We start from the raw sequence: 23,572 nt of genomic DNA, 5'->3' as shown, positions 1-23,572 counted from the left end.
GCAGGGAAACTCTGGGCACAGACACGCACAGACACGGGGGCAAGGACACGTGGCGACAGGGACAGGGGCTGAAGTGGTGCAGCCGCAAGTCAAGAAACACAGAGGACTGGCCAACGGAAGGACTTACACGCACAACCCACGGACACAGACAGCCTGGGGCGGGGCGGGGCCGGTGGAGGGAAGGTGGGGGGAAGGCGGGGGACATCTCTAATAGTCTCAACAATAAAGGCAGATGATTGATTGATGATGATAGACAGACAGACAGACAGAGACAGATAGGATAGAAAGACAGACAGACAGACAGAAGGCTCGGGACAGGCCCCCCTCAGAGCCTCCAGAGAACGCAGCCCGGCCCACACCTGGATCCCGATGTTTAGCCGAACGCGACGCCCTCGCCGCACGTGGCGGGCTGGCCCGTCACCAGGTGGCTCGGCCACGGGCTCCCCACGCAGCCTCCCCCATGCACGTGCAGACGGAAGAAAACCTGGTTCCTGACACCAGAAGAGGTCCTTCTCCTGGGACAAGCTGAGGATATTCCAACTCACCCTTGGGCGAGGGCCCACGGAAACCATGTGGCGGACAATAGGGAACAGAGGCTCTGGTGATACTCACGTCGCTCTGTGTAAAAACCCAAGGACCGCGCCGCGGAGGCGTCCGCCCCACCTGTGCCTACAGCCTCACCAGCGGCACCTGCCCGGGGTCCCAAGTCAACCCCTCGCCCCAAAGGCACCCCCTCTGTAAGGACCGCGCCCCGCCGCTGTCCCCTCCCACAAGCCTGTGAACGAGCCACAGCCTCGGCCCCTCAGCGCCACGTCCCCGAGCCTGCCTCCTCTCTGGCTTCTTCGGGAAGCCTCACCCGTCACTCGCGGCTCCACGTCCTTACCTCTCACTCGCCACCGAACCTTCTGCAGCCCGGCTAACAGCCCAGGTCCCGGGTACGCGATGGACTGGGGGTCTCTGAGACACCGTGGGCTGTCCTCACCGTCCCCAGAGCCGCTCCTGACCCACCCACCCGGGGCTCCGTAGCGTCCCTACAAACCTCCTCTCCCGGCTTCTCCGGCTGGTCCTCCGCCTCCCGACAGTGTTTCTTCTGACCGCTGGGACCCTCCTCACCAGACAGGCTCTACTTCCCTCAGCCTCTGCCTTCACGCTGGCTCTCGAGGTCACCCCACGACCCACGTACCCAAAGACCCAGTGGCCGCCTTCACCCGAGTGCCACACAGGCACCTGCCATTCAACGCACCCAAGACTGAACTCGGCATCGTCTGGCTTCCACCCAAATTTGTTCCATCTGTCTGGAAACGCCGATCGTGTCAGTTTCCTCCTCTAAGTCTCCCCCACTAGTCACACCCCTGAAACCTCTTCGACCTGTTGCCGCTTCACTGTCCCCAAAACTGACTTATTTCAGGCTCCCTTTCCTCTCACCTGCTAACACCTGACTGCTTCCAGGCAGACACGCTGAGAAGGCGAATCTGACGCAGCTCCCGTCGTCGTCGCGGTCACACACGCCAAGTCAGGGACAGAAACACGGGCTTCTCGCCGGAGCACGGAGGACCCTCCGACACAGCCTGTGCCCACCAGGTGAGCCTCGCCGGCCGCCTCTCCTCCGCAGGTTACACGCGTATCACATTTACCCCTTTATCCACCCGTCAAAATTCTTGGCCTTTACGTGAGGTTCCCTCTGCCTGGAACACCTCTGGACGGTCTTCACCAGCTTCAGTCTGAGTGTGACCTCGGCCAGGAAAGCGTCAGGTAAGCCTCAGGGGACAGTGGGTGGCTCCTCCTTCCAGCACTCAGAGCGCGTACACACCCCACCGGGTCCACCCGGGCCCGCCACCCGCCTGCGGGATTTACAGGCCCCGCACCTTCCCGTTCTGCAAGCTTCTGATGCCCAGCGCAGGGCTCGGCAGAGCCGCAGGTGCTCAGCACTGACCAAATCCAACGCGCGGATCCCCGCCCACGGCATTTTAACACATCGACGGCTTAAGACAAACATGAAACTAGTCAACTTTGTACTGAAGAGGCTTTCCCATACTGGTACTTGCACACACACACACATATCCCAGCCCCGCAGAGGCCAATTCCACCTCTCACGGAAGGAAACTCAGGCCACGGTCGTACAGTCAGGCGAGCACAAGTGCTGAGGCTCAAACCCCCGTCCTAAGGTGTCTTAAAATCCCCCTCTGCAGGATACTAAGAGCCCTGAATGCTTAGCAAATACCTACCAAGCACCTGCTCCGTGCACCTGGCACGTGCATGAGGCAGAACCGTGACCCCGGAAGCAGCCCTCCCTCTGCTCTGGGCACAGACCCTCCCCCCTCCCTCCCTATGGAGTGGGCGTCTTCCTACCTCTGTACCCACCCTCAGGGCACCTCAGGAGGCCACGGCAGGAAGGGAGGGACAGAGTCTGCGTCCAAGGCCTGGAAAATCCTGGCGTTTTCGCTTACGAAGGTTAACCAGGTTGATTCCTCATTACTAAAAGGGCTGTGGGTTAAAAACGGGGGGGAGGAGGGGCCTGTGGATGAAGTAACGTATGTGAAATTACTGGGATGCTAAATCAGTGTTAATGAAACATGAATAGTCATTTACAACCTTTACAGAGGTAAGCAGGCCCGGAGTGTGTTTCATTTTTTGTTCCAATTTTAAAAAATTTTTTTTAGCAATTGGTTAGACTCGCTGAGCAGCTTTCCACGGAGGGACCGCTTCACCCGCTGCCCATCAGTGAAATCTGGCCAGTCTAAAGCCATCGTCAAAACACTAACACTGGACAGAGGAACTCACCACCTACTGCTGCAGACCGACCCCCTCTGGAGTCCCACAAGCCAGGCTGGAAAGGGACACGTGTCTGCAGGGCCCCAGGACTTTGTAGCTGGTCGGTGCTCTGATTTCTCCAACAGTCTCTGCAGGACTCAGACCCCCTCATCACTCCCTCCAGCCTGTTCTCCCCCCACACCCTGCTTCACTCACGGAGCAGGATGATCAACGTCTGAGGCTTCCTTACAGCCCAGTCTTTAGAGGGAGGGCTCCGGGGTGCAGTGCACACGAGACACTGAATCTCCTACCACGGCCCGAAAACACTAGAACTTAGGGTTAATAAGACGAAATACTAAATTTAGCTCTCCTAAAATTTGGCAATCCACACCTATGTAATTGATTATCACAGATGCACCGGGTGGGGCAAAAGTAGGGTTATGGTTGTCCGTATGGAAAATAATGCAATAATTATTACATAATACAAGAATAAACTCTTCCACATACAGCTGTAAACCTACTTTCGCCCAGCCCTGTATACAATTTATTCAAAAAGGAAAATTAAAAGGATACACATGTTGGAGCCACGGATTCAAATTCTTGCTAACGGAGGGACGATTCAAACGCTGGATGGAAGACAACTGCGTGGGAGCCACAATTAGATGGTGAACTCTGGTTAAATCCCACGTGGGGCCGTGACATACAGTGTATCGCGCTTTTATTAACCAGACTCCTCTCAAACAGGCCGAGCAACTTCCCACCCCGGTGCCACCTGTCCTTAAGTCCTTCCTTCTGTCTGGTGGCCGCCCACTGGCACACGGCTCCTGCCCTTCGCCGCAACTGTCCACTCACCTCACCAGGAAGCCCTCACCGGGCCGCGTAGCGACGGGCGGTCAGTAACCACGCTGTAAATCGAAGGCCGCGAGTTTTAAGCCAAATTATAATACGGGGCTGCTGTGAGGAAACACTCAGGTGCCTTTCTCTCTCTCTCCCCCTCTCCCTTCCTCTCTCTGAAATCAATCAATAAATAAAACATTAAAAAATAAAACACCTTCCACGGTAGCTCACAGCTGCTCCACAAGGGCCCCACTTCCCCACCTGTAACTCACCCGGTTGGTTATTAGTCATCAACCCTGAGTCGGAGGTAAAATGAAGGGCTATGGAACTGGCATTGCTGCCCTTAAGTGGCTGAAAGGCACCGAGCTTAGCGTTCGGCATCATCTCCCTAAAAGCTCAGGGCTCAATGAACTCGCCTCGAGTCCCGTCAGAACCACCAGGAGGCGGCGCCTGCACTTCACTTCCCGTGAGCGGTGCTGTGTGGAGTCGTCTGGGTCACACAGCTAATAAGCCGGGACGCTCAGGCTCGAACACGTGGCTGTGTCTGACGAGAGAGCACACACTCAGAACCTTAAAGCTCTGCTACCCGTCTTTTTTGTTTTGATTTTTTTAAATGTGTCTTTATTGATTTCAGAGAGAGGAAGGGAGGGGAGAGAGAGAAACATCAATGATGAGAGTCACCGGTCGGCTGCCTCCTGCGCGCCCCCTGCTGGGGATCGAGCTGAACTGCAACCCAGGCAGGTGCCCTGCCTGGGAATCGAACCGCGACCTCCTGGATCACAGGTCGGTGCTCAACCGCGGAGCCACACCAGCCGGACTTGGTATTTTTTTAGAGAGAGAGGGAGAGAGAGAAACATGGATTAGCTGTCCCACTTACTGATGCATTCACTGGTTGCTTCTTGCGCCCTGACTGGAGATGGAACCGCACCCCTGGCGTATCCGGACGACATTCTAACCAACTGTGCTGCGTGGCCAGCCTGCGCCCCCGTCTCGAAGTGAAGCATGAACAACTCATCACACAATAAAACAAAAATCTCGTCGTGTAATAACCCAGCCATCGGCCTTGTGGGTGACGGCAGAAAGGGAGGGAGGAAAGGAAGTAGGGTCAACAGACAACCATGGAAGAGAGGAGAAGAGACTGAGGCTGCCCATCCTCAGTGCTGGGCGCGGTAACAAGCGGGGTCTAAGGGGACGGAGAAGGGGAGGGGTCCGGTTTCCCCACCCACCTTACAAGACCACGGGCTAGTTCTATAAAGCATGACTAGCCCGCATCCAGGCTAAAATGACACTTGCACTCGCTGTAGGAAAAACTGTAAATTATGCATGGGACTCTGTTCACCTGCCCCTACGTGTAGCTTTGAAAGGATTCATTTATTTCAAAATTTAAAAACTGATCTCAGGGAAAAAACAAAAACAAAAACCTCATTAAAATATGAGGCTTGGAAATATTTAGAACCTATTGCAACAAGAGCTTATTTTTTAGAATGCAAAAGCAATTTACAAATCACTTTTAAAAAAGGGGTGGCCACCCCAACCCAAAAGGAAAGTGGGCAATGACATGTATCACCCCACCAACAGCCACCCCCTCACAGCCCGTTCCTGCTGTCAGGGCCACCTCCCCCTACAAGGCCTACGAGGAACACGTGTCCGCTTTCCTGGCCTCACTGGCACCTAGGACAGGATATGAGCACGTGACGCGCCACAGCCAACAGGATCGGGGCAAACCTGCTGGGGCTTCCGGGAAAGGTTTTGTTCCACTGGCTGTGGGCATGTGGGCTGCTGGGACCGTGACCACACCCGACTCCTGGACAGATCCTTTCAGCTCTACCTTCAAAACACGCAGAACTGCTCTGACTCCCTTTTCCCAAACCCTCTCGCCCCGGCCTGCCTGCAATCGTCTCCCAACCGCCATGCCTGCCTCCGCCTTCACGCTCTTCATTCCAGTCCAGACACAGCAGCCAGCAGGAGCCTTTGACAGCCTTCATCAGATAAGGTCAGTCCTTGGCTCAAAGAGATCTCATCTCCCCAGGATAAAAGCCCAAAGCGCTCCTGATGGCCTGGGAGGCCCTGCCCTTTGCGGCCCAGCACTCAGCCCGCCACGCTGGCGTCCTCTGAGTGGTTGGACAGGATGCACTCCTGCCTCGGGGCCTAGCTCTCTCTCTGTCTGAAATGCTCTTCCCCACCCGTGGGCCCTGCCCTCTTACCACCTGTGAGGCTCTACTCAAAAGTCAGCTCCAGGAGGCCTTCCCTGGCCACCCCATTTAAAATAACCCCACTCTGCCCGGCTGGGCGTGGCTCAGCGGTTGAGCGTCGACCTGGGATCCAGGTGATCAGGGTTCAATTCCCGGTCAGGGCACATGCCCGGGTTGCGGGCTCGATCAATGACTTTCATCACTGATGTTTCTCTCTCTCTCTCTCCCTCTCCTTTCCTCTCTCTGAAATCAATAAAGATATATATAAATAAATAAATAAATAAATAATAAATAAATAAACCCCACTGGGCCTCGCCGTCCCCTTCAGTGCCGTTTTCTCTAGGACCCTTCGGACACACGGCCCCTGTCGCCTACCTGTCTCCTCCCTGGCCCCCACCAGAAGCAAGCTCCCCAAGGGCAAGACACCAACCAGTCTGTTTGCTCAGCGCTGTTACTTCCCACTCTTGGAGACGACTGCCTGGTGCACGGCGGGTGCTGAATAATTATTTCAGTGAACTCACACAGCAACCATCCGCAGCACGCCCAAGACGGCAGGCCAGGGAGGAGGCGAATCTGGGTCCCGGTCACCTCACCGAGCTACTGAGTGACATCTGGACTTCTGACCCCGTGAGAAAATTGTACCCATCACTTCGGACACTGTAAATTAAGGTTTGTGTGATTTGAAGCCAAAAGGTACCTTATACAGGACATAGGTAGGCGGTTTGGGGTAAAAAAATAAAAATAAATAAAAAAGCTAGTGGTAAGTATAGTCATTTTCACTCAATGAGGCGGGCAGATTAAAATAACCATGAAATAATGTCGCACGGAAAAAACATAAAAGTTTAATACACGTACATCCCATTCAACACGACTCACCGAAACACTAGCGGTATTCAGCTATTTTTTAAATTTTTATGCAAAACACGTGTCATCCGTGAGAGTTAATCCATCGCCTGCATTTCCCCCGCGCGCCGGGTGCTAGACAGGATGCTCACCTTGGCCAACAGCAGACTCAGACGAGGTCCCCCGCGCCCTGCCAGGAGCCACGCGTCCACGCGCCCACAGGAAGCCCACACGACAGGGGCTACTTTTCAGTTACCCCGTTTCACAGCTGATAATGCTGAGCTACAAAAAAGACCAAGGATCAGCCCCAAACCAAGTAGCTACGAAGTGCTGAGGCTAAAATCTGAACCCGGGCGGTTTTAGCGACCAGACGACATCCCACCGACGCGCAGCCAGGCGGCGGGCCTTCTCCACCTGCGCGGGTCCGCAGCCCGTCGGCTCCACCACTGCCCTTCTGCCGCTTACGGTGCGTCTGGGTTTCAACCCAACAACTGACAGAAGGTATTCAAGTGCCGAACTCACCAGAGAGAAACACTGACAGAAAGAAGACAAATGAAAAGACAGAGATTTGTAGAAGTCCTTTCTCTCAGTTTTCTCAACTGAAAACGACGGAGGTGAGAGTTCTTTACGGGAAGGGAGAGCGTAACGGCTGAAGCAGGCGCAGTGCGTTTGGACGGCTGCGAGGACCAGACAGACAGACACGGCACATGGAACACTCAGGCCGCTGCCCGGCACACGCTAAGCAAGCATGACGGCCGTGATCATGACGAGGGGCCTCATAAACGTCACCAAAGCTAGAAGGATGGACCGACGACTGTATGGCTAGTACGTGAAACACACACACGTGCTATGACGTCAAGGGTACGGAAGAGAAAGGACAAGGGCCGGTGCTCGTCCTGGGGAGAGCCCTCGGGGGCCTGGTACAGAAGCAATTCCGTCAGCACCACCAGAAACGCGTGTCCTTTCCCATCCTCTCCAGAATCCCCCGTCGGCGAGGGTGCCGGGGAAAGGCGTGCTCTGTGGCGGGAGCCCAGGTCAGCACCTCATTTAAAAAAAATTTTTTTTAATGTTTTTATTGATTTTAGAGAGAGGAAGGGAGAGGGAGAGGGAGAGAGAAACATCAATGATGAGAGTCACTGATCGGCCGCCTCCTGCAGGCCGCTGCTGGGGATCGAGCCCGCAACCCAGGCCTGCGCCCTGACCGGGAACTGAGCTGTGGCCTCCTGGTTCCTAGGCTGATGCTCCACCGCTGAGCCACATGGGCCAGGCAGTGCCTCATTTCCGGGGAGCAGCTGGTCACTCACTAGCTCTCAAAACTTGAAACTTACATGCTTTTGATAAGAGGACTCTGCGTGGAGGAATTTAACTTCCACAGCACGCCCACACTTATGAGTGTGCAGGGACGCTCGCTACAAATTTAATACAGCTGGAAACTAAGTGACCATCGATCCCCATCACGGTTAAGTAAATTAGGGTACCTCCACCTGGTTAAAACCCGTTTCTCCACGAGGCTCTCAGTAAATGACTACTGTCCACCTGCGCTGCTAATGCCAGAAACCGGCAGGACGACTGTAATTCATTTTCGCAGACGCATCTCATCGAATCCTTTAGCGGATCTTAGCACAGCAGCTTTCAAAACACACGAGCCCGGCCGGAGTGGCCCAGCTGAGCATGCTCCTGTGCACCAAAAGGCTGCTGGTTCGATTCCCAGTCGGGGCGCATGCCAGGGTTGTGGGTCCGCTTCCCCGGCCGGGGCATGTGGAAGGCCGCTGATCGGTGTTTCTCTCTCACTCTCTCTTCCTCTCAGCATGTCCTCAGCTGAGGATTAAAAATAAACAAGCACACATGAAGCCTACTGCCCTTCTCTTGGATCCCAAGCCTACGCGAGGCCGTATCTGCCAAGATGACCTCAACGGCCTCACTGGTCACCCAGTTAAAACCCTCTCCTGGCTCCCACTGCTTTGGGAATAAAATCCCTGCTCTCGGTGGCACGCAGGCCCCGCCTACCTCTGTCGGCATCTCCTAGGCTCTCCTAGGGGTCCAGCAAAGCCAGCCTTTTACCGGGGGTGAAGGTCCCTTAGGTAGGACACGCCCATTCAGGTCTGGGGCCTTCGCCATGAGCAGTGCTCTCCCGATCCGTCCCCTAACTGCCCCATCCTCAGGCCTGTTTCGACGCCATCACCTCAGGACCGCCTGACTCCCCACACCCGCCTCGCCGCCTCTCAGGACCACTCACAGATACTGTCGATACTACGACCACTGTTCACGCCGCAGCATTCCTCAGCGTCTGAAATTAATGACAAGGAGTGTGTTCACTCTGCATCTCCCACCACCGACGTGCTGGCACAGGGAAGGCAAGGGCTTGGCCTCGCGTTTCCCACCAAGTCCCCAGAACCTAGAACCTGGCGAGAGCAAGCACTTCCCGTCGGCTGCGGGAAGGTCGTGCGGCTGTTGGAAAGAATGGGATGGATGTGTATGTGCTAAAACAGAAGCGATGTCCGAGGCGGCTGCCCAGCGACAGAGCCAACCACAGAGCAGCGCAGGCCACCCCTGAACCACGGGGCTTGGGCTGTGCGGCTCCGCTCGCAGCTGGGTTTCAGATCGACCCGTGTTGTTCGAGGGTCAAAGGTATTTTCGTGTCCCTCGGATTTCTGACTGTGTGGGGTGAGCGCCCCTAACCGAGGGTCCGATGTTTATACAAAATGACCCCATCTTTGTAAAAACGAGCATAAGCCCATCACGTACAAACAGAGAAAGGGTGTGCACAGCAGAAAGCCGAGGACACAGAAGTTAACGGCAACTACCTGTGAACTGTGGGCTGAGAAGGGGGGAGAGGCCCTTTCACTTTTCAGGTCGGGCTCCCCCGAGCCGCTTGCGCGCTTTCCCAGCACCCCTTTCACCCGAAGCTGTTCTGTGCCGCCGCCCCCCTGGGCACCTGCTGGAAAAGGCCCGACACCGTACACGGGCGCTCTTCTCTGCACGCCCAGGACACCGCAGGCCCAGCGCAAAGCTCCTGATACACAGGGTGTCCCCAAAAATGTACACACACGCTGTGAATGATTATGAAGGCAGTGTTTCTTAAAACACGTTTCCTTTTCAAAACTGAGCTACAGGCGGTTACAGGGTGTATACGTTTTGGGGGACACCCTGTGGTTCTACAGCCTAACCCATTCCGGAACGGGGGAGAAACACGTATCGAAGCGCTCTTCGCTCGGGGCTGGTCCAGTTTAAGGGTTGATGGCCAATCTCCGGCTCAAACAGCAGATCAAACACACGTTTATCTCCCTTCAATACAAGACTCTGTAAATGGCAGTAAAAAAAAAGTTTTTAAGAAAAAAAAATTATTTAAAAAGTAAAATAAAATGGAGAGATCTTTCTAAAGGAAAGGCTGGGGAGAGGAAGGGGCACTTTGGGGTAACACAAGGGACTCCTAAATGTTGGAATTCAAAGAAATAATTACCAGCTTCACCCCTAAAGTCTGCCAGTCATTGATTCCCACCAACAGCTAATCCTTAAACTTGACCGATAACCCAGGATCAGCAGATGTTTCATAAAAAGCCCACAATATAAACAAGACCAAATAAACAACAAAAATTACCCTACAGCAAACAGACAAAGGAGAGTGTGGTTACTTATTTATAAATATTGATTTCAGAGAAAGGAAGGGAGAGGGAGAGAAACACCAACGATGAGAGTCATCGGTCTGCTGCCTCCTGCAGGCCCCCTGCTGGGGATCGAGCCCCAACCTGGAATTGAACCAGGACCTCCTGGATCCTAGGTCGATGCTCAACCTGAGCCACGCCCGCCGGGCACTTTAAAGAAAACTCACCATTTTCTAAGAGATTCGAGAAGGTTATGAATCCATAGTCTCGAATAAGAAAAGAATGCTGGGGGGGGGGTGAGGAGAGAAAATTCTTGAAAATTTACAATATGACTGCTACAGAAACACTACGGAGTCCTAGAAGAAAGCGGAGGAAACGGCCAGAAGCAGGGAACAAAAGCACGACAGGGGGAGAGGGGTTAATTCAGGAGGCCCAACCACCAACTAAACGGAGACCTAGAAAGGAAGAGCGGAGAGATAATTACCGTGTTATCAGAGGACTTCCAAGAACTAGGAAACACGAGGCTTAGCTTAGTGATGGAAAAGAGCACACCCACAGACCCCTTGGAGAAGCTTCAATGTGAACAGTCACCCTCAAAGGAACGGGCCCATCTCGACTCCTCTGCAAGGATGGGTGCTGGGAGACACCGCAGCTACGGCCTCAGAGCTCTGAGGGGAAACACCCTGCACCGTAGTTTGGCCTGAATAACATAATACCTGTCAACGGTAAGGCTAATAAAAACTTTTTCAGATATGGCAGGGCTCAAAACTGTATCTCCCACACGGTCTTGCCTTAAAAATGCGTGTGAGGGATGCACTGCATTAAAACAAGTAACTCAACAAAGAATTAAGATCCAGTAACCACAGGACCAAAGCCCGGCACTGAGAGCGACACGGAACAGGTCTAGGTCACACCAGGTCCAAACTCAACAAACAGGACCAGGAGAGACACGTCCTCGGGGGGGAAATACTCATGTACGTTAAAATAACAGTGATAAAACCGAACTGCGAGGAAAGCTGGTAACACCCAAGGAAGAAAACTGACAGGGCAAGAAAAAAGGCCGTCGCTGGCTCAAAACCCAGGAGCCAGCACAGGACGGGTCACCACGGTCTCTCGGCCTCTGCTGTGAACATTTAGATCACCACAGTGACGCAGAAACTATCAGCTGACTTTCAACGATTAAAACCAAGTCACAGGCGAAGTATAGAGGAGTCCGGAAACCAGGTAACAAATATCCTCAACCGTGACAATGCCCACGTAGAAATGACAGGCGCAGAAGGGCGCAAGGGCAAAGGAAAGGCGGGAAACAGGAGCGGCACCACCATTTTCCTCAGCGTCCCCTCCTGGGAAAGGTCAAGATACACAATCTACAGGAAAGTGAAGCAAAGCTCTACCGTGTTATGTGAATTACAAAGATTACCGAGAAGCCAAAAGTGGAAACATCTACTGGGAGAGTGAACGTAAGGGGGCGAAATCCTCATTTATCAGAGCAGAAATCAATCTATAATCTATCGATCCTAAAGCAAGCTTATTCTTTCATCACGATACCACGCAAAGGAACTATTTAAAAGCTTCCCCTGGAGGACGGCGGGAGGCGTGCGGCGGGTCCCGGCCTTTCTGACAAGCGTTTCTGGGTTCGGGGCTTGTTTCTGCTGCCGGAGGCGGTGGCTTCCTTTCCGCCGGGAGGAGACAGCTGAGGGGGAATCCTGGAACCCGGTGGTGGACGGTGCTCGTCACTTTGTTTAACGACATTCTACTCAAGAAACGGAAGCCTTTTGTTTTAAATGAAACGCCTAAAAACAAACCAGGATTTATTTCTTCAAAAGACAAATGACATTGTGAGGAAGCCTCCGTATGAGGACAGCGTTCTTCTGACACCCCGCGTGTCACCGGCGGCGGTTAAACATAAAGCAGCGAGTTGCTGGAAGAACAGTCCAGCTCCCTTCAGCATCGAGCGCCAAGCGCCTACGACGGCCGCAAAATGAACACATCACACATCACGCTGCAGACCAGTCTCAGACCCGCTGCCGTTATCCGTGAAATACAACCGAAAGCGAAGGAACGCTGACAAATAAGTTACCAAACCCTCTCAAGTCAAAATATAGGGAGCTATTGTGTAATCTGACACTTCAGAAAATTACATTTTTTGTTGTCACGAAAATGAAGCCAAGAAAAATACGGTTTGGTGTTTAATAAGGCACTGAGCGGCTTAGAAAAGGAGACAACTACATCACGTTAGCCTATTTTACATTTCCTATGGGTCTAGATGCTAAACGGGCAAAGAAACTACGCAACTAGAACGGTAATTATGTAACAAATGATTTTACATTAGAAGCAACTGTTTATTCTGAAATATATGCTATTGAACAGTTAAATTAAAGTTTACCTTGTCAGAATACATTGTTTCCAAATCAATGATACTTACAGAAAATAAAACATGTATTTCACTATTATTTAACCTTACTTTTAGAAAAGTGGCCAAGAAGGATTTTAGGCCCTGGGTAAAAAAAAAAAATATATATATATATATATATAGTAAAAAATATTCTAGAAGAGACAGTTTAATATATATAATATATAATACAAGGTTTTGTTAAAAAAAAAAGTGTAACATGCCACCTCAGGTTAAATACACAAATTTTACATATAATAAATAACTATATCTAAATATTAAATAGGACAGGTGGATAGGTAAAAGTCTAAATATGAGCTTGTGAACATAATGAAGTCAGCCGTACGCTGTCATAGCTTTACTTAACAAAAGGAGAATATATTTAATCCACCAAACTGTTTATCTTCTGCTGATACAAGTTCCCTAAAGCACATTAGCTACATAATAATTTGTTTTTAAAATAATTTCTGATTAAACTCTAGTAGATTACCCGAATTAATTACTGGGAATTAAACACACATCAAGAACTATTTTGAAAATCTTCAAGCCTGTAACGGAAGCCAACGTGTTTCTCCCAGAGTGTTCAAATTATGTAAGTATTTCAAGGTGTGTGAAATCCGTATTACCGTTAAAATATTTTACAGAACTATATATATTCTTACATACACACAATTTATACGGAATTAGAATCAAAATGCTGAATTATTTTATTATTTTATTTTTTTTTAATATATCTTCATTGACTTCAGAGAGAGGAAAGGGGGGGGGAGAGAGATAGAAACATCAATGATAGAGTCATTGATGGAGCCCGCAACCGGGGCATGTGCCCTGACTGGGACTCGAACCCCGATCTCCTGGATCCTAGGTTGACGCCCAACCACTGAGCATCCAGAACGTGAAACCTGTATGATTATTTGTCATTTCCTCACTTCCAAACCCAGACTGGATTCTACAAGGAAAACGCACGTCTCGGCGCCTCGGGCCGCCCCGTCTCCAGCCTTCGTCCGGGGGAGCCCCGAACAGAGAAGCGCAGGCTCCTGCTGGGTCTGCCTGTCTGTTTTTAACAGCAACAATCCAGCCCAGCCTCCCTCCCGGGCCAGATGCAAAAACACGGTCCTCGGGAAAGAGACGGCGTTCCCCTTTCGGCACCTGGGGTTCTGGTTCTTTTTATATTGTCATTTTTGCATTTCTGTGCCTAAACCATCTCATAACTGCTGGCACCGCTCGGATCAGCCATATTCCCCGGCCAGGTCCCATGCCCAGGACGGGTCGCTCAGCTGGGCTCCACCGCCCGGCCTCGGCGGGCAGCTCCATCACTGGGGGGGCTCCCGCTGCCAAGGGCCTGCCAACCCGACCCCCTGCGGCGCCCACCGCTCAGGACAAGGCAGACGGCACCGAGGGTCCTTCCCGCCAGCTCGGCCACGGCTCCGAGAGCCTCCGGCCGGCCACACACACCCACACACACCCACTGCCGAAAGCACAGACACACTCCCCGGAGCCCACAAGAAAGGGGGGGGGGGAGCGCAGGGCTGGAGAAAGTGGATCCTGGGTAGCAGGCGCCTGGAAAAGGCGGGATGGACTCCCGGAGCCCGGGCCCGCTCCCGCCCGGGCCGCTCCCGGGGCTCCCCTGCGCCGCGCAATGCCCACGGCCCCTGCTTCACTCCGTTATGTGATGTTTCATTCTGTTACGCGACTTAACGAAATTTTGTTGAAAACCTAGACTATAAAACAAAAGGAAACAAACACATTTCGAGTCATTTTTGTCAGAGTTGAAGCCTCTCTGTTAACCCTTTCCTCCCTCTAGCGCGGAAGTAAAACCGAAATACTAACCAGCACCTGAAATGGTCTCAGCATCTCCCGAAAATGTCCTACAAGCCTCCCTCTTCCAGCCCCCCCTCCCCCCCAGGTAACAGAGAGTTTTTATCACGAAAAAGCCTACTTCAGATGCTGCCACTCGATTTGGCAAATTTTTCTTTCTCCTTTTATCTATAGATGTTTATTGTGGGGTTTTGGGGTTTTTTTTTTATGTTTCAAATATGTCCGGTTTTCCGAACCTCTAACGGAGCATCTGTCATTACGGAGAATCTGCCCTCCTGCTCAATACACAAACGAGTCCGCTTTCCTCCCCAAACTTCCTAATGCTCTGCGAAGCTGGCCGAGCGTTCTCTGCTCCCGGCACCGAACAAATTAAAAAAAAAAAAAAAAAAAAACACGAACAAACCACACACACACCATATGTAACTGTAGTCTACTTCCGTTGTTCTAATAAAGTCGCTTAAGTGATGATTTAAGTGGTCTTGGTTACCAAAGAATCTCTGCTTTTAAATAAACATTCTGAAGCCGTCCGTGGGGGGAGGGGCACGGGGCCAGAGCAGCACCAACGGGGGGTCAAGTTCACGGCTGTTCCCGCGGAGGCCGGTCGGGACGCGGCCTTTTTCAGACCCGGTGTCCTTCAAAGTCTCGGCAACTGGGAACGCTGGTTATAGATCACCACCTTCTAGGAGACAGTCCCCGAACCTAAAGCGTCACGGCAACGCCACTAAGGCCCAGCGTAAGGCGGGAGGAGCTCAGGTTTGGACGCAGCCCAGCACCCAGCAGCCGCCCGGCCCGAGAGGCTGCCTGACGCGGCCGTCGGGTGAGGGGTAAGCCCAGGCTTCCGTGGGGCGCGAGAAAACAACCGAAAAACAGAAGTGTATTTTTTTTTTTTTTTTTACTTTCACAAAGTTAAACAATGTCATTCCAAAGGCTATTTTAGAAGACACGATGCAAAACAGTTCCTAGTTTTTATTTCCACTGTAATTAGTTTCAAATGCGAATAAAACTCTACACAAGCTTCAATCCCAAGACTTTTATTCTGATTAAATTGCATTTACAAAAGTCTTCTAGAAAGTGTGCGTGAAGCACGAACAGTTGCCAGTGCTGAGAACTACTCAGGGGGACCGAACGGAAACACAGCGTCTGGAGAGACCATTTCTAGTATCATCAACTGGTAGCCGGCCTCCGCTCAGCCCCCGGGGACTGCGCCCTCCCTACGCTGTGGCACAGGCCTACCCTGCGGGCCAGGCCCTGTCGGCAGCGGGAAGATGAACCCGGAGCAATCGGCTTTCATTAACTTATCGCTTCCCCTCACCCAGTCCACGGCCCCCCTCGCGTCCCCCACAGCTTCCCCTAAGATCCCGAACGTCACTGCAGACCAGGCACAGGGCGGGCAGGAACTCTGCGGGCACCACGCGGGGTGCAGGTGCTGTGCTGTGGGGTCGTGCCCCTGAGACCTGCGTCACCTTGTTCGCCACTGTCACCCCAACACATTCGACAGGAAGGGAAGAAGAAGAACCCTGCGGAAGCACAGAGCTGCGCTTACCAGCTGCCCGTGGAAATATGGGGGGAGAGAAAGGGGTAAGATTAAGGAAAACGAGGCCCCACGGTGGGTGAAGGCGAGAGCCGGGGTGCCCTGGGGCGGCAGGTTTATCTGCGACTCTCAACGCGTCTTACGGCTTTTCGCTGGGGCTGTGAAGTAAGTTAACTTCTCAATGTTTTCAAAAGAGAAGACTCATTACGAATCCTGTGTCATTATTTATTTATTTACTTATTTATTTTTAGGAATGAACATTTTCAGTACTTTTTTTTAAAATTCTCACCTAAGGATATTTTTTCCATTGCTTTTGAGAGAGAGAGAGAGAGAAACATGGATGCGAGAGAGAGAGAGAGAGAGACAGACAGGCAGGCAGGCAGGCAGGCAGGCAGACAGACACATCGACTAGGTGCCTCCCGCAGGAGCCCCAGCTGGGGGCCAGGGATTGAGCCTGCGACCAAGGTACGTGCCCTTGGCCAGAATCGAACCCGGGACCCTTCAGACTGCAGGCTGACGCTCTAACCACCGCCCAGGGCCTAAGTTATTTAAAACAAAGAAAAACAAAACAGGAGCAATTCCACCACTAAAAACCTGAAGGCACCTCTCTCTCAGTACTGTGCCCTACTAATGGGATCTGACAAAAAAGGAGATTAATAACCAAATGTTTTCCTTAATGCTCTCTAATAAGAATTGAAAAAAACCTTAAAGCACTTAAGAGAAATAAGGGAACCTGAGGACACAGAAGATAACTTTCTATACAGCCAAAGACGACCAAATACCTAGAGCAAGTGTCTTACTGTGTCGTACAAAGAGCTCACGTACTATGAAAAACATTAAGAACGTCCACCTGCCAATAAGCGATAAACAAAACATGAGTGAGAAATTCACAGGAAAGGCAAGTAGTAAAATCCAGGAGTTTTCAATAATCCCACTAATCACGTAAGTAAAAATTTTAAACCAAAGTGCAGTGTTCGCAGCCACCATCGCTCTCTAACGCCTGCACCCCTCCAGCAGCAGAAAGGGGGTAAGTAAAGGGGTCCCCATACCATGGTTCCCACAAAGCAGCCTGCCCACAATCCCCCGGTGGCAAAGCACCGAGGAGGCAGCTGGCTACCAGAGCCGCTCATGAGAGTGCGCCCCCTACTGGAGGGGTGGAGAAACCTCATCGCTACAGGCCTGGTACCGGGCACTTTGTGAAATTAGACGTTATCAGAAGTCCACTGACCTTCTGATTCGCAAACTCCCCTTCCAGCGTCTTCTGCGAGAAATTGCTCAGGACTTCAAAACAGACCTGCGCTTCCAGAGCGCAGCTATTGGTGCTTTGCAGGAGGCAAGTGAGGCCTATCTGGTTGGCCTCTTTGAAGACACCAACCTGTGTGTTACCCATGCCAAACGCGTAACAATTACGCCCAAAGCCATCCAGCGAGCACGCTGCACACGGGGAGGATGTGCTTACGAATCCACTCTGATGGGAAACATTTCATTCTTTTAAAAGAATTTTCTTCCTGTTATTGGTAGTTCTGAATGTTGGATTTTTTTTTCCCATGGGGTCAAAAGGTACCTAAGTATATGGTTGCAAGTTGAAAATAGGGGACAGAAATCAAGTATTGGCAGTTTTTCCATTTTCATTTGTGTGTGAATTTTTTTAATATAAATGCGGGGACATATAAAGCACTAATGCAAGTCAAAATGTTTCCGTGAACAAGTTTCAGCGGTTCAACTTTATAACAATATAAACGAGCCTGTTAAATTTTTCTGGACAGTGCGAGCCTTTGGATTTTTTTTAAAACAAGTAAATTTCTTCTTGATGGCAACTAAAAAGCGTTTGTAGCATTTTTATCATACAGCAGATTCCATCCGTTCACTATCCTTTTCTAGCTGAGTTGTCCTACATGCAAGTACATGTTTTTAATGTTGTCTGTCTTCTGTGCTGTTCCTGTAAGTTTGCTATTAAAAAATACATTAAACTATAAAAAAATAAACAAAATCGAAGTGCAGTTTTTCAGTGATTAAGAATATAAAGGGGTGTGGGTTTTCTTATACTGACCGACTTGATTTTTTTAGAGGGAGGGGGAGAGACATCAATTTGTTGCTCCATTTATCGCTGCCACTCACTGGCTGATCCCAGTACGTGCCCTGCCCGGGACTGAACCCTGGCGCATGGGGGTGATGCTCCAACCGACCGCGCCACCCGGCAGGGCATAAAGGTTCTGCTTTAATAAACCAGGCGCGACAAAGACTCAGTGAAACTGCTCCGCACACACATTGCTGTTGACATTATAAGCTGATGCAGCCCTTTTGGGAAGCATTTTAAACTTTTTAATAAAAATAAGAGTTTGTGTTTCACAGGCACTGTTCTGAAGGGTTTCTGAACACGCACCCTCTTTAATTCTCTCAGTAACACTAAGGCAGGGATTTTATCATCAACCCCGTTTTATAGGTGAGGAAACAGATTCAACAGCTTACATGGAGTCCAACTGGAAAGGGAAGAGCCAACGTCTGAGGCGCAGCAGTTAGTTTAGACATTAGAGCCCACTCCCCGCTCGTATGTATCAACAATCATAAAATTCTTCTTTGTTTAAACCGAGTGATCCTGCCTGTGGAAATCTGTTGTATAAAAATCCAAAATATGAATGTGAGCATCTTCAAAAATGCCTGCAGAGCATTTTACATGGTATAATCATAAGCCAAAGAAAGTCGTATCATTAAGGGAAGTGGAGGAATGGGATGGGGGTGATGGGGATATTTACTAAGTTAATTCAATGAAAAATTAAGCTCCTTTCAAAAATGATACGAAGATTAAGGACATGGAAATTTTCTTTTGTGTGCTAACGGAGGAAGTAGGCTCCAAAATCTATAGTATAAACCATCATTAATACAATGAAAACAAAATGTACATATGGAAGAAGTTGGAAAGAAAACAGATGAAAATAACAGCATCTGTGTCAGTGGTGTGAAAGGGTGTGAGTTTTTACTTCTTTCCATGTTCCACATTTTCTGTAATAAAAATGTAACTTTAAATAAAATTTCAGTGACTGAAATAACAGATTTCCACAGTTAGAAATCCACAGATTATACGATAATAGCAGAAGAAATTCAGGCTCAACCTGGAAAAGACGATGTTTTGACATGTTTTAATGAGCGGGAAGGATAATCTAGTTATGTTTCCAAAATTTTAGAAAAGAATTATTTCATAACATAATCCCAGTCACACTAATTTTAAACTAAACTAATTCCATTTTTGCCAAAGCTCAAATTAATGCCCATTTATCATATTATTCCAATGACCTTGAAAGAAAAGGCCTACACTTGACAGTAGCCTTTTTATAAAAATATACATATATGTCTGTATTGATTTCAGAGAGACGAAGGGAGAGAGAGAGAGAGAAACATCCATGATGAGAGTCACTGATCGGCTGCCTCCTGCACGCCCCCACTGGGGATGGAGCCCACAACCCGGGCCTGTGCCCTGACCGGGAACCGAACCCTGATCTCCTGGATCCTAGGCTGATGCTCAGCTGCTGAGCCACGCCGGCCGGGGGGCAGTAACCTCTTAATAACACAGGGAGGTAACATTAGGATTCAAAATTACTAGACTGGCAAGTATCATGCGATATCACAAACAGTTCATATGGAATCTTGGCTATAAGAAAAGCCTTAAAAACATTTTTTTTTAATGTGAAACGATCAGTAAGGTCTTTCCCCACGCGGTTTTCCAGGGGCAGTGCGAGCAAGGGTCGGGAACCTGGGGCGCCAGGCTCCATGGCTGAGCCCGGCAACGCCTGGCAGCCCGCGGCCTCCGATGGAACAGGTCCTCCCCGCCCCAGGAAGAAGGGAAAGAAAGGGCGGGGTCCGCAAAGAAGGGCGAATTGGGGGAGTAAAGGGTCACCCAAGAGGCCAATAGGAGGGCTGTGTGGTAAAGACGGAAAGAGGGAAAATAAAAGCCGAGACGTGAAGCCAGCGAGAGAGAGGGACAATTCCTGGTGTAAATTAGTCCTTCGGGGGATAAATTCCACACTTTGATTTACTCCCACCTCATCACCCTTAAATAATAAAAGCCAGCCCTGGCCGGGGGCTCGGTGGTGGGAGGGCCGTCCCCATACACCTAAAGGCTGCGATTTCGATCCCGGGTCAGGGCACGTACGAGAAGCAACCAATGAACGTGTAAGTAAGTGAACAACAAACTGAAGTCTGTCTCTCTCTCTCTCTCTCTCTAAAAAAAAAAAAAAATCAATAAATGTATCATCAGATGGGAATTGAAAAAAACACACACCACCAACAATGTAAACGTAAGAATATCAAAAACTCTGCCCTGTTTCCTGGGCATACAAGGCTGAGAAACCACAGGCAGTGTCCTGGAGACACCGGAGCCTGGCCTGTCCCTCGGCTGTGTCTTGGCTGAACTGCTCCAGTCTGTGAAAATTTACTTAACAGGAAACGAGGGCAGTTCGCAGTTACCCCTGGAACAGCCCCCCCCACCCGCACGTCCACGTGCCCGCCTGGGCACCAGCGCCGTCTACACCCTGCGGTGCACGTGCCAGTCGACCAAACGCTGGTCACGCTGCTGAGTCGTGCCCCGGATGTCACCTTGCCTGCAGGGGGCTTCACCCCGTTCCCCCAGGGCCTCAGCTCGGGGGAGCCTGCATCCCTCCTGCACCCAGGACAGCGGCCCTCAGAGCGCACTGTGTTTTCCGAGGAAGGGTTCTCGGTCTGGGGCTACGCACCCCTACGAGCTCTCGGATAAGCTTCAGGGGTCACTGAACCCTCTCCTTTAAGTTACACGTTGGTACAGCTACATTCCTGTACCCATTCTTCTGTGGAAAGTGGGGATATAACCAAAGGTGTCTGTAACCCCCAAAAAAGGGGCTAAGAACCCCCAAGGCTCAATCAAACCCATGCTAGGACCACCTGACTCGCACCAGTTAGGCAGCTTCCCTCCCCTCGCCCTCCCGCCGAAACCCTGCGTGTTTAATGCTAACGAATAAAGTGCTCGCCGTGCGTCAGACCCACGCCAAGCACCTCGCACCCGTGAATGTGATTCCCGCAGCGACCCTATGAAGCAGGCGCCGTCCCCGTCCCGCTCGGCCAACGAGCCGCTGGAGCGGCAGCCGGGCATGCGCTGAAGGCCCGGCCGGGGCGGCTCCGTGGCGAGGGCATCACCCCGAGCACTGACGGGTCCCGGGCACGTCCCTCAGCTGCAGGCCTGACCCCCGGCCCTGGGCGGCGGAGCGTGCGGAAGGCAACCAATCGACTCTCTCACATGGATGTTCCCTCTCCCCCACCCCCCGAAGAGCACGGAAAAAATACCCTCAGGTAAGGATTAAAAAAGAAAACAGTGGCACGTCCCACTATGAACTGTGGCTCCGCTTGTGTGCACTCAGCTCCTCCTGGTCGTTCTGTTTAACCCTCACCTGAGTCGGGGAGAAAATTAAGTGGCTTTGTCGTCCGAGACCCGTCTCTGCCAGGCTGCCAGCTCACAGAGATCCCTCAGTTCAAGAAGGACCTCGCGTGCCCCAAGCGTGAAAGGGGAACACGAAAGACCCTTGTGCCGGGATAAAATCTGGCTTGGGATTTTTAAAATAAGCAGCTGATCAGTTCAAGCTTATCTGTTTGGATGTAGAAAGTCATGAAAAACCTACAAAAAAATGCCAAAACTAGTAAGTTTAGTAAGATCACAGAATATAAGGCCAATAAATAAAAATAAGTTACACTTCAGGAGCTGAGCCCAATCTCTCTCACTGCAAAACCCCGCTGTAGCGGGCCCCCCTCAGCACGTCTGCCTCATCACCTGTAAAAGAAATCAGCTTATCTCTATATACTAGCGACAACTTATAAATGAAATTAAGGAAACAATTCCACTTACAACAGCATCAAGAATTAAATACCTAGGAGTAAATCTAACAACAACAAAAAAGCCCGAGATGTGTACACTGAAAATTACAAAATGGGCCAAAAGAAATTAAAGATCAAAGTGAAGAGATACACGATTTCATATATTGGAAGAGTAAGGTAGCAATTCCCTCAAAATCGATCAACAGAGTCACTGTAATCCCTATCAAAGGTCTAAGAGATTTTTTTTTTAGAAATTGACATAGTAACCCTAAAATTTATATGGAAATGCTACAGGCAAAATAATTTTGGAAAAGAGGGAAGCTGGGGAAATTACACTACCTGACTTCAAAACTCACGATAAACCCACAGTAATCCCGTTGTGCGGTGTTGGCACAGGGACGGACACACAGATCGATGGGACAGAAGGGAGTCCAGAAATAAACCCACGTTTATGATCACGTGATTTTCAACGAAGGTGCCGGGACATCCAGCGAGGAAAGGGCAGTCTTTTCAACAAAAGGTGCTGAAACGACCATACGTCCATCTACAAGAGAAACTCAGACCTTACCTCACACCACACGCAAAAATAACGGAACACGTATGGAGCACTGACCTGGATGGAAAACAAAACACTACAAAAGAGCGGGGACGTAAACACACGTCTTTCCCGTCCTGGGTCAGGCGAAGGCTCTTAGACGTGAAACCAGAAGCACAGTCCATACGGGGAAACCGGGATAACCTGGGCGTCATCGAGAGTACACAGCTCAGCATTTCAACAGACACTATTTGAAAACGAAAAGCAGCCACAGGCTGGGGGGAAATAACTGTAAAACATGTAACTTATAAGGGACTTGTATCAAAAACATAAAGAAGGCAAACTATGGAGATTAAAAAATAAATAACAGGCAGTGGTTGCCAAGGGTTAGGGAGAAATGAGGGGTGGAAAGCGGGCGCGCAGAGGGTTTTTAGGGCAGTGAAACTACTCTGGGTATTACAACGGTGGGTACATGTCATTTTACATTTGTCAAAATCCACCCACCGACCGCCACCGAGAGTGAAATGTAACATTCAACTCCGGACTCCGGGTGAGGGTGACGCGTCGTGAGCGGGGCACCTACCACTCCGGCGGGGGCTGCTGACAGCGGGGGAAGCTAAGCACGTGTGGGGGCCGAGGGCAGACGGGAAATCTATGCACCTTCTTCTCAGTTTTGCTATAAACCTAAAATTGCTCTAAAAAAAAAAAAGGGTCTAATATATAGATATACAGAACTCTTACGACTCAAAAGTAAGACACCTCCCCCAGACGGGAAAGATTTAAATTGATATTTAAACCAAATAAGATACAGAAATGATAAATAAGCATTTGTAAAATTGTGCAGCAACACAAATCATTAGGGAGTGCAGGTTAAAACCACGACGCAACATCACCCCACGCCCACGGGAAGGGCTGGAAGCAGACGGACGGCTTCGCGCCTGGGAGGCCGGGGACCCCGCAGTGTGAAGGGAGCATAGCAGCCCGGCGCCCGAGGGGTTCGCGGGCTCTCGGGGCCTTAAACACGCGCCGACCGCGGACCCAGCAAGTTCTCCTCCTAGGCGTCCACCCGAGGAGGGCAAACATTTGTCCAAAGACACGTAAGCCAAGAGTAGCATTATTCTTGGGGACGAAACACCAGAAACGAGACAAATGTCCATCAGTTGGCAAACTGGTCAACAAAATGTGGCGCATCGCACAACCGACTACCACTCACCAACGCGGAGAAACAGACCACTG

At 50.7% G+C, this 23,572-nt stretch overlaps 1 protein-coding gene, 1 non-coding gene and 1 pseudogene across 2 annotated transcripts in view; 1 reads left to right on the top strand and 2 right to left on the bottom strand.

Annotated features, from left to right (window-relative positions):
• The window catches only part of KMT2C (lysine methyltransferase 2C), a 179,842-nt gene that overhangs the window by 143,459 nt on the left and 12,811 nt on the right, over positions 1-23,572 (bottom strand). The window lies entirely within an intron of this gene.
• On the bottom strand, positions 2,723-2,851 carry LOC148092141 (small nucleolar RNA SNORA56). Its single transcript, XR_015715221.1, has one exon. It is a non-coding gene; the product is annotated as a small nucleolar RNA SNORA56 (small nucleolar RNA).
• On the top strand, positions 17,017-21,092 carry LOC148092140 (histone H3.3A-like; annotated as a pseudogene).

The sequence above is a fragment of the Miniopterus natalensis genome, chromosome 10, assembly GCF_054644295.1.
Source record: "Miniopterus natalensis isolate mMinNat1 chromosome 10, mMinNat1.hap1, whole genome shotgun sequence".
Lineage (NCBI taxonomy): Eukaryota > Metazoa > Chordata > Mammalia > Chiroptera > Miniopteridae > Miniopterus > Miniopterus natalensis.
The sequence above is the reverse complement of the archived record's forward strand: the minus strand, read 5'-3'. Positions and strand labels throughout refer to the sequence as shown.